Here is a 12,098-nt window from a genome sequence, read left to right on the forward strand (position 1 = left end):
TTTAATAGTTTTTCTCCTGTAATTGAGATCTAATCTTACTGCATATGGTCAGAAAAGATGCTTGGAATGATTTCTATTTTTTTGAATTTACCAAGGCTAGCTTTATGGCCCAGGATGTGATCTATCCTGGAGAAGGTTCCATGTGCGCTTGAGAAAAAGGTGAAATTCATTGTTTTGGGATGAAATGTCCTATAGATATCAATTAGGTCTAACTGGTCTATTGTATCATTTAAAGTTTGTGTTTCCTTGTTAATTTTCTGTTTAGTTGATCTATCCATAGGTGTGAGTGGGGTATTAAAGTCTCCCACTATTATTGTGTTATTGTTAATTTCTCCTTTCATACTTGTTAGCATTTGTCTTACATACTGCGGTGCTCCTGTGTTGGGTGCATATATATTTATAATTGTTATATCTTCTTCTTGGATTGATCCTTTGATCATTACGTAGTGACCTTCTTTGTCTCTTTTCACAGCCTTTGTTTTAAAGTCTATTTTATCTGATATGAGTATTGCTACTCCTGCTTTCTTTTGGTCCCTATTTGCATGGAAAATCTTTTTCCAGCCCTTCACTTTCAGTCTGTATGTGTCCCCTGTTTTGAGGTGGGTTTCCTGTAGACAACATATGTAGGGGTCTTGTTTTTGTATCCATTCAGCCAGTCTTTGTCTTTTGGTTGAGGCATTCAACCCATTTACGTTTAAGGTAATTACTGATAAGTATGATCCTGTTGCCATTTACTTTATTGTTTTGGGTTTGAATTTATACACCATTTTTGTGTTTCCTGTCTAGAGAATATCCTTTAGTATTTGTTGGAGAGCTGGTTTGGTGGTGCAGAATTCGCTCAGCTTTTGCTTGTCTGAGAAGCTTTTGATTTCTCCTTCATACTTGAATGAAATCCTTGCTGGGTACAATAATCTGGGCTGTAGGTTATTTTCTTTCATCATTTTAAGTATGTCTTGCCATTCCCTCCTGGCTTGAAGAGTTTCTATTGAAAGATCAGCTGTTATCCTTATGGGAATTCCCTTGTGTGTTATTTGTTGTTTTTCCCTTGCTGCTTTTAATATTTGTTCTTTGTGTTTGATCTTTGTTAATTTGATTAATATGTGTCTTGGGGTGTTTCGCCTTGGGTTTATCCTGTTTGGGATTCTCTGGGTTTCTTGGACTTGGGTGATTATTTCCTTCCCCAGTTTAGGGAAGTTTTCAACTATTATCTCCAAGTATTTTCTCATGGTCTTTCTTTTTGTCTTCTTCTTCTGGAACCCCTATGATTCGAATGTTGTAGCGTTTAATATTGTCCTGGAGGTCTCTGAGATTGTCCTCATTTCTTTTAATTCATTTTTCTTTTATTCTCTCTGATTCATTTATTTCTACCATTCTATCTTCTAATTCACTAATCCTATCTTCTGCCTCTGTTATTCTACTATTTGTTGCCTCCAGAGTGTTTTTAATTTCATTTATTGCATTATTCATTATATATTGACTCTTTTTAATTTCTTCTAGGTCCTTGTTAAACCTTTCTTGCATCTTCTCAATCCTTGTCTCCAAGCTATTTATCTGTGATTCCATTTTAATTTCAAGATTTTGGATCAATTTCACTATCATTATCTGGAATTCTTTATCAGGTAGATTCCCTATCTCTTCCTCTTTTGTTTGGTTTGGTGGGCATTTATCCTGTTCCTTTATCTGCTGGCTATTCCTCTGTCTCTTCATCTTGTTTAAATTGCTGAGTTTGGGGTGTCCTTTCTGTATTCTGGCAGTTTGTGGAGTTCTCTTTATTGTGGCTTTTCCTCGCTGTGTGTGGGTTTGTACAGGTGGCTTGTCAAGGTTTCCTGGTTAGGGAAGCTTGTGTCGGTGTTCTGATGGGTGGAGCTGTATTTCTTCTCTTTGTTCAGTCATGCTCCTTTCGAAGAGTTGGATTGCTTTTCTGGGTGCCTGATGTCCTCTGCCGGCATTCAGAAGTTGTTTTGTGGAATTTACTCGACGTTTAAATGCTCTTTTGATGAATTTGTGGGGGAGAAAGTGTTCTCCCCGTCCTACTCCTCCACCATCTTGGCTCCTCCCCTCTGAAATTCATTTTCTGACCATTACATTTTTAACTTAACCTTGTGGCAGCATCTCAATAACTGGTTTTAACTCTTCAGGTTGGCAATGAAAAACTCATTGGTGCAGAGGAAATAATGCCCTAAAGCCTCTGAAATTTGGAATTTTCCTTTTGCTTTTCTCTCCTTATATATCTGTCTTGTCCCTAAATAACAGTAATTCTCTGCAGCTGGTCATGAAATTTCAAGCCGAGACTTTAAAATGCATATTTGATTCTGACACACAGGTTTTGCAGCCAAATTTTGTAAGGAGTCGTTGGAATTTAGATTATAAACTGCTGTTTGTCACATTTAATTGTTATTTTGGTTGTTTCCAGACTGTGTGGGTGTTGAGGGTGAAGCTGTGGTTTTCTTGGGTGTTCTGAGCATTTCCTAAAACTATAGAAAGATGTGGCAAGCAAGAGCTATTTTGGGAGGTGCTGAAATGATTTCGATGGGAAGGTGTCCCAGGCCTCATATATTAAAGAAATGCCTGAAATTTCATTCAATCACTTGACTGCCATTCCTCACAGTTAGTGTGCACTGAAGTGGAAAGCCACATAGCACACGTATTTTTTGGTTTGTAAGTGAACACTCAAATGCTCGAAGTTGATAGGTGGGAATGCAGATGTAGACTTTTGCTCTTTTTAGCTCTCCTGATTTCTCAGTGAGAACAAAGATTGACTTGGCAGAAAGAGCAGGGAGTCACAGTCTTGCATTTTACTTGTCCACACACGTTCCTGTGGTGAGTGGACCCCTGCATAATGGCCTGAGATCCATTCTCTTTTCTGATGATTCCTAATGGTTTATCTCCATTCTTCATTTATTCACTGAGTTCACATATCCAGTGCCTGGTCTGTGTCTCCACATGGAAGCCTTGTAAACATCTCTGACTTTGCTTCTGCAAAGCAGAGCAATTGATTTATCCCCACACTCCCAAAGACATCTCCTTCCCCAGTCTCTGCATTCAGCAAATGATGTCACCATCAAATGAGTCCTTTAGGCCAGAAACACAGGACATATCCTTCATGTGTGCCTTTCTTAAAGGAACATCTCTCCCTTTTTAACAAGTTTTTATTTTATATTGGAGTACAGTTTATTAGCAGTGTTGTGTACGATTCAGGTGTACAGCAAATACACGCATCTATTCTTTTCCCAATTCTTTTCCCATTTAGGTATAGTGAGTAGAGTTTCCTGTGCTCTAAGTTAGGTCTTTGTTGGTTTGCTGTTTTTCTTTAGTCGCTAAGTTGTGTCTGACTCTTTTGCAACGCAGTTGACTGTAGCCCACCAGGTTCCTCTGTCCTTGGGATTCTCCAGGCAAGAATACTGGAGTGGGTTGCCATTTCCTTTCTTTCTCCAGGGGATCTTCTAGACTCAGGAACTGATCCCACACCTCCTGCATTGGTAGGTGGATTGTTTACCACTGAGCCACCTGGGAAGCCCCCTTGTTGACTATCCAATTTAAATATAGCAGTGTGTAGAAGTCAATGATTAACAGATAATAATCTAATAGCAATACCACCTCCATAATCTAGCAGAAATCCATTCATGTCTTGCTATGTCTACTACTACAATCTTCTTCTAAATCATCACCATGCAACTGGATTCTCACCTAGATTTTTGTGTCAAAACCCAACATAGCCTCCTTGCTTCTGCTTCATACTTGGTAGTTGTCCACACAACACCCAAGATGTCATAGTTTCTGGAGTTATCAAGGCATAATAAATAAAAGGCTATGATAGCTGCTGCTGCTGCTGCTGCTGCTAAGTCACCTCAGTCATGTCCGACTCTGTGCAACCCCATAGACGGCAGCCCACCAGGCTCCCCCGTCCCTGGGATTCTCCAGGCAAGAACACTGGAGTGGGTTGCCATTTCCTTCTCCAGTGCATGAAAGTGAAAAGTGAAAGTGAAATCACTCAGTCGTGTCCGACTCTTAGCGACCCCATGGACTGCAGCCCACCAGGCTCCTCTGTCCATGGGATTTTCCAGGCAAGAGTACAGGAGTGGGGTGCCATTGCCTTCTCCCTACATACTATTTTACACATAAGAGTAGCATCAGTTATTAGGGCAGAATTCCCAAAGGGACAAGGGGAATTCTTCTGAAATGTTTCTCCAGCATAGAAAGCACAATGAACCTAGTTATTTAGGTGCAAGATTAAAAAAAAAAAAAATACTCAGAAAAAGGAGAAATCCTATTTGAGTATTCATCCCATGCCATGGGTTTCACTGGTGGCTCAGCAGGAAAGAACCTGCCTGCCCGTGCGGGAGATGTGGGCTCAATCCCTGGGCTGGGAAGATCCCTTGGAGAAGGAAATGGCAAGCCACTCCAGGATTCTTGCCTCTAGAACCTCATGCAGTGAAGAGCCTGGTGGGTTATAGTCCATGGGGTTGCAAAAGAGTTGGACATGACTTAGCAACTAAAACAGCTAACAATCCCAGGTCACACCTTAACAACAGGGTGGTGGCTACCTGAAGGTTTCATGTCATCAGTATCGGCAAGACTCACCCATCCTGCACAGTCTCACTTCACAGTGGGAAAGCAAATGAATAAGAAACAAGAACTGGAACCATTACTCTGGAGGGCTTTGGATCACACTTGAGAATCTTTGTTTCATAAGTTGCTAAAATGTCACACCATTCTGATCATCTGCTCTATGTTGAGGTAGGAAATGCTTTGTCAGAGGTCAAGGGTAAGATGGAGCTCTCTGGTCCACAGAAACACGAGAGAGGATGGCATTTGATTTTTTTTTTTTTTTTTTTTTTGTAGATGAGAAAAATGATTACGTATGGAATCTACCAGGTGTGATATTAAATCTTTATGCAACACTTTTCTTTGAACTCTTGTCGTCTGCATGGAAAATTGATACCAAAATTCTTTCCAGATTTTTGAGGCTCTCTGCAAGTGCATGGGTTTCCCTGGTGGCTCAGTGGTAAAGAATCTGCCTGCAATGCAGGAGACACAGGAGACGTAGGTTTGATCCCTGGGTTGGGAAGATCACTTGGAGGAGGAAATGACAGCCCACTCCTATATTCTCGCCTAGAAAAGCCCATGGGCAGGTACAGTCCATGGGGCATAAGAGTTGGGCACGACTGAGTACACACACTCATGCCACTACCTGCAGGCACAGAGGAGAAGCAGGAGAAACCTTACCTGGTGGAAAGGTAGCAGTCAGCTTGAGGCTTTCCATGCTCTGCTCTTCCTATCTCCACGGGAAAGGGTAGCACTAAAGGTGATGTATGATCAGAGTTTATAAACCAGGATGAGACCAGATAGGCTGTGAGGAAATGCAGGTTCTTTTGGTGATTGAAGCATATTCTCCAAATAAATATTCCTTCACTTGAGAATTCAGAAAGGTAATGATGGCTGTGGTATTCAGCACAGGGATTTTAGATTCTGGGTTTTACTTGAAGCCATCACTGAGGGGGTGTTTATTTTATTTTATATTTATTTTTCTCTACCCAGGTGGCGGTAGTGGTAAAGAATCCACCTGTCAATGCAGGAGACATTAGAGACATGGGTCAGGAAGATCCCCTGGAGAAAAGCATGGCAGCCTACTCCAGTGTTCTTGCCTGGAGAATCCCATGGGCAGAGGAGCCTGGAAGGCTACAATCCATAGGGTCACAAGGAGTAGGACACGACTGAAGTGACTTAGCATGCACACATGACTGAGGGGGTGTGTGTGTGTGTGTGTGTGTGTGTGTGTGTGTGTGTGTGTTTCTCTTTATAAAAATTGGAATACATATTCTAAGTATTTATGTTATGATGAGATTTTGAACGGAGGCACAGGACTAACCACTGTCATAAACATTCAGTTTTCAAAGTCACTGCATCTGAATCAGAGACACACCTGAATGATCACTACTCTCTCTGTAAACAGGAAAAAAGAAAAGGTGGCAGGGAGCAGAGTGAGTAAAATTATAGGAAAAGGGGAAAAATGGACTTCATTGCCACATGTCGAAAAAAGCATTGGTTAAGTTACAGTATTTATCACTGCAGGTATGTATTTCCAAAAAAGCATTTATATGCTGTGATTAATTAAGTGTGCTGAGCCATTCTTCATCAGATCAGAAATGAAGGTATAAAAAGGATAGGCTGACAATGTGTTATATAGGATTGCAGTTTTTTTTATCAAAGATTAGGAGGCTATGTTCTATTATCTGGAATGCCCAAGTTCTCCCCATCCATTGCCTTTTCAAAGTAGAATGACAAAATTCAAATTTCAGATGCAGTCAGAGAATGAAAAAAGAGTGAAGATGACTCAGCCTGGAGAATGTATGACTGCTGGAGTATTGCTGTAAAATGAGCCTCACTGTTCAATCTGTCAACACAAATAACCAGAACAAGCAGAACGGGCCGGGTGGAGAAGAGGAATCTGAACGAATATCGGGTTCTCAGTCTTTTGACTGGTTATAAAAAAAGTGAAAAAGGATAACATGGTGAAGAAGAAAGAGAATGCTTCTATGTTTCCATTCATAGGACTGATTAATTTTCATCTATAAAGAGAAACAGGAGATTGCAGGAATAAATGACTGCCTTTGGAATCATCTGGTCAGGATGTTAGGGGATAAACATAAATTACACTGTACCTGGTCAAGCCCTTAATGGGGAATTCACTCATTATCAGCAAGCAATCCCTTACCTCATATACAATCTACTTATTCATGAAAGTTTTTTTTTTTAAGGTTTGAGTTTTCTAAACATTAAGCCTATGAGAACAGAACAGCAGGAGAATTCTGGAACAAAATAACACAGCTTACATTTTTGTGTGTTTCAAAGAATATAGCCACCATATAAGTAATTGTAATTAGGAAATGCTTGCTATTGATGATAAACGATCAGGTTAGAGGTCTTTTTACTTCATAAGCAAAGATTGAGGTCTTGAAAGATCTGATACAGTATAAAGTTTGGGGATATTTTATTGTAGTATACATGTATGTTCAAAAACAATCCTTAAAACATTTTTATATTTAAGTGCCTGATACATTGACTAGCTACTGAGTACAAGGTATATAGACACAGATCCACCAACTTTGTAATTAAAGCAACATGATCGGTGAATGAATTCTGTCATACCTTTTCAGGAATATAATGAATTTGAAGGGCAGAATTTGGATCTGTTTCTATTGCACTACAGCTGTTTCTTTATAGATCCAGTTACTTTCAAAGTGGTTTGAAGCGACAAGGATAACAAACACTGTCTTTGTAGGTTACAGGCTCACTAGTGGGTGGCTGCGTGCATTATTGACTTGCCACCAACAGGGTGCCTAAGAACGCACACACTGAGATTGTCCTGTGCTACAGTTCTTTAGCTTGTCTGTATTCAAATCAATAACATGTCCTTTCTAGTTCATGGGGAGGCCCTGGTGCCAAGAAGAAGAGCTGCATTTAAGAAATGGAAGCTTTTCACATGACACACGATTTTGGGGGGATCCACTTGGGCAGTGATGTTTTGTTCAGAATCTTCATAGTGTGAATTTCGGGGTTCTGCTGTCATCACATTCTGGTAACACCTGCTGAAGTCAACTTCTTTGTCACTCATTCTTGTGTCTTTCTTCCTTTTGCCTAACTAGCCACAACCCTTTTCTGGATGTGTTCACTCTTCTCAGGCGTGCTTCCAAATTTTCCTCTGCACTTCCAAGTATTATATAAGCATTTCCTTCCAAACAAATGAAGACATGATACACCATTTAATTTTTATTTTAACAGTACATCTAGAGATGCTTTATTGTGTATAAAACTAACATATTTTGATTGCACAAATCTATAAATATAGCACAATCTATTTGTCCCATATTTGTAGGTCTTCAGTAGTTTTATTGGAACACACAATGATGGTCCTTTTCATATAATATTTTACAAATGTCCAAGATATTTTACAAATGTATCCAAGAAAAAGGATTGCAGAGTTACAGGGTTGATGCATTGATATTATTGTCAAATTACATTGCATGGGGATTATAAAAATGTATAATCATATCAGTATACATGTTCATACCACACAATTGCTCTCATTTCACACACTAGCAAAGTAATGCTCAAAATTCTCCAAGCCAGGCTTCAACAATATGTGAACCGTGAACTTCCAGATGTTCAAGCTGATTTTAGAAAAGGCAGAGGAACCAGAGATCAAATTGCCAACATCCGCCAGATCATTGAAAAAACAAGAGAGTTTCAGAAAAACATCTATTTCTGCTTTGTTGACTATGCCAAAATCTTTGACTGTGTGAATCACAATCAACTGTGGAAAATTCTTAAAGAGATGGGAGTACCAGACCACCTCACCTGCCTCTTGAGATATCTGTATGCAAAATGAAAAAGTTGGCTTAAAGCTCAACATTCAGAAAACTAAGATCATGGCATCTAGTCCCATCATTTTGTGGCAAATAGATGGAGAAACAGTGGAAACAGTGTCAGACTTTAGTTTTCTGGGCTCAGAAATCACTGCAGATGGTGACTGCAGCCATGAAATAAAAAGATGCTTCCTCCTTAGGAGAAAAGTTATGACCAACCTAGAAAGTTGAGACATTACTTTGCCAACAAAGGTTCATCTAGTCGAGGCTATGGTTTTTCTAGTAGTCAAGTATGGATGTGAGAATTGGACTATAAAGAAAGCTGAGTGCCGAAGAATTGATGCTTTTGAACTGTGGTGTTGGAGAAGACTCTTGAGAGTCCCTTGGACTGTGAGGAGATCCAACCAGTCCATCCTAAAGGAAATCAGTTCTGAATGTTCATTGGAAGGACTGATGTTGAACCTGAAACTCCAGTACTTTGGCCACCTGATGTGAAGAACTGACTCATTGGAAAAGACCCTGATGCTGGGAAAGATTGAAGGTGAGAAGAGAAGGGGACAACAGAGGATAAGATGGTTGGATGGCATCACCGATTCAATGGACATGAGTTTGGGTAAACTCTGGAAGCTGGTGATGGACAGGGAGGCCTGGAGTGCTCAATGGACATAAGTTTGGGTAAACTCTGGAAGCTGGTGATGGACAGGGAGGCCTGGAGTGCTGCAGTCCATGGGGTCGCAAAGAGTTGGACACGACTGAGTGACTAAACTAAACTGATACATGTTTAAGGACTCTGTATTTTTTTTTAACGGCACACTGCCTTTTTTTTTTTTTTTTTCCTTGGTGGTGTTTTTCTTTGTCCTTTTGATTTATCAAAATATTTAAAAATTAAGAAAATTTTTCCTTCTGTCTGGGATATAAATTGAAAATATTTTCCCAAGCTAATATTAGTCCTTGACTTTGTAAACTTTTGTATAATGAATCTTAAATGTATATGTTTTAAAATTTATTTATTTCACTTGGTGTCTTTTGTGTTTTTGTTTAATTAGAGTTGACAGGCGCACTGCAATTTTTAAACCAATCTATTGCTTATGGTTTTGTTTTGCACTTTTTTTGACAATTGTTTAAATCAATTGATACATCTTATTTTAATGAAATATGTGAAGTAACTTTACAAATTATTTTTTTTCCTTCAACTGACTACCCAATTTTCCACTTTTTGAAAATGAATCTTTCCCATTGATTTTAAATATCACCTTTATTATATTCTGAATATTTGCCTCACCGTCAATTCTCAAACCCTCCAGCTTTTGGACGATGCTACCTTTTGCTTCTGTGATCTTAGACTTTTTGACTCTCCTCCAACACAAGGAAAACCTCAGTCCTCTACACATAAATCTTTGCTTATCTACCCTGTTTTGGACAAAATACCTTTCATTCTTTCCTCATCAACCTAGGGAAAAACAAGTTTGATTAATTGCTTTATCTAACTCTTCTGTCATAGATGGAGTAGATAGAGCCATAAACACAAGTGGAATAATTGTACTTAAAAACATGTGCTTCTCATAAAAACGATATCTTGTAAATCATTGGTGTTAAAATTGGCTGCAAAGTAAGATGGTTTAAATTGTATGATGTTTAATCAAATATAACTGTGCGAGCCCTCTTCCTAATGCAGCCAGACCATAATATTTAACCCGTGAATAACTGTATAAAACTCAGGGATCTACGGAGAAGATTCTGTGGAGTTTGCAAACATAGCTGAGTGTCTAGTTGTCACTTCCACATCAATTAGAGTGACTTTGGATGCAACTGTTTTATTCAATGGAGTTTTTATAAGATATTATTTGAAAGAAATTTCCTGTGGTAAAAAGCTTTAAAGATACTGAAGAATTTGATGAAGACAACAATTTGCATACATCCTTAAACTATTTAAATGAAAATTCAGATTTGGTTTTAATCAAGAAGCCATTTGTAATCATCCTATGGTTCATTATATGATATTTCCCCCACAATCTCATAATATCGTCTCTAAACCCTCTTTATTGGTCTGTGTTCTTCAGAGAAACAGAATCAATAGGATATAAAATTATAGGGAATTGGTTCATGCAATTATGGAGGCTGAGAAGTTATTAGACTTGGAGTTGACAAGTTAGAGGCCCAGGAGAATAGATATGGAGTTCCAGTCTGAAGGCTGGCAGGCTCAAGACACAGGAAAAGCCAGTGTTTCCATTCCAGTCCAAAGACAGGAAAAAACTGATGTCCCAGTCTGAAGGTGGTCAGGCAGGAAAAGTTCCCTCTTATTTGGGAGAGCTGTTGTTGTTCAGTTGCTAAGTCGTGTCCGAATCTTTAAGACCCCATGGACAGCAGCTGAAGGTTCCTCTTCACTTTTTGCCATTAAAATGGTATCATCTGCATATCTGAAGTTGTTGATATTTCTCTTGGCAGTCTTGATTCCAGCTTGTGATTCATCCAGCCCAGCATTTCACATGATGTACTCTGCACATAAGTTAAATAAGCAAGGTGACAATATACAGCCTTGATGTACTACCTTCCCAATTTTGAACCAGTCCTTTTTTCCATGTCCAGTTCTAACTGTTGCTTCCTGACCTGCATACTGGTTTCTCAAGAACCAGGTAAGGTTGTCTGGTATTCCCATCTCTTTATGAATTTTCCAGTTTGTTGTGATTCACACAGCCAAAGGTTTTAGTGGAGTCAGTGAAGCAGATGTTTTTCTGGAATTCCCTTGTGTTTTTCCTATGATTCAGTGGAGGTTGACAATTCATTCTCTGGTTCCTCTGCCTTTTCTAAATCTAGCTTGTACATGGGGAAGTTCTCAGTTCATGTATTGCTGAAGCCTAGCTTGAAGGATTTTGAGCATTATTTTTCTAGAATGTGAAATGAGTGCAATTGTTTGGTAGTTTGAACATTCTTTGACATTTGGGGGATAGTCAGTCTTTATTCTAGTTTGGCCTTTGACTGATTGGGTGAGGCTCACCCATATGAAGGATAGCAGTTTGCTTCACTTACTTCTATAGGCTTAAATGTTAATCTCATCCAAAACACCCTCACAGAAACACCTAGAATAATACTTGACCAAATACCTGAGCACCCACGGCCCAGTCAAGTTCATACACAAAAGCAACCATCATAATCCCTATTGGTGAACTTATTATATTTTGCATCTAGAACATGGAGACCTCCATAAAGACAGATCAAATGTTTGGGCCTATGTGGTTTTGTTAGCAAGCACTGCCTTGATCTTTAATAAACATCAGATTTCTGAATAAGCAATTAATTAACATTGATAAACCTGTACTTGTTGAATTAAGGATAACAAAAACTTTGGCAAGAATTTGAATTTCCTTTAAATCTAAAATTTGAATAAATTCTTCTCATTAGAGACATACTAAGTCCATATTTTAAATTAGTTGAACTTTTTTAAAGAATAAACAATTTGACTGACTACCATATTAAAGCTGATCTTTACATCACTAAAATAGTTATTCAACTATGACTCAAGTGAGAAAGTCTCCAGACTTATCTGTAAAATTTCTCTGAGAAATGAAAACCACACACACACACACACATATATGTATGTATACATATATTTATAAAATGAAAAGTTGTTTTAGTGATTTTAGTTCATATCTGCTGCTCTTTTAGTAACTTCCATAATTAATTTTGTGTGGGTCTTCTTGTTTTTATTTTTATTCCCGGACATAGGCTGCATAG

The sequence above is a fragment of the Bos indicus x Bos taurus genome, chromosome 12 (genome assembly GCF_003369695.1).
Source record: "Bos indicus x Bos taurus breed Angus x Brahman F1 hybrid chromosome 12, Bos_hybrid_MaternalHap_v2.0, whole genome shotgun sequence".
In the NCBI taxonomy this organism is placed as follows: Eukaryota; Metazoa; Chordata; class Mammalia; order Artiodactyla; family Bovidae; genus Bos; species Bos indicus x Bos taurus.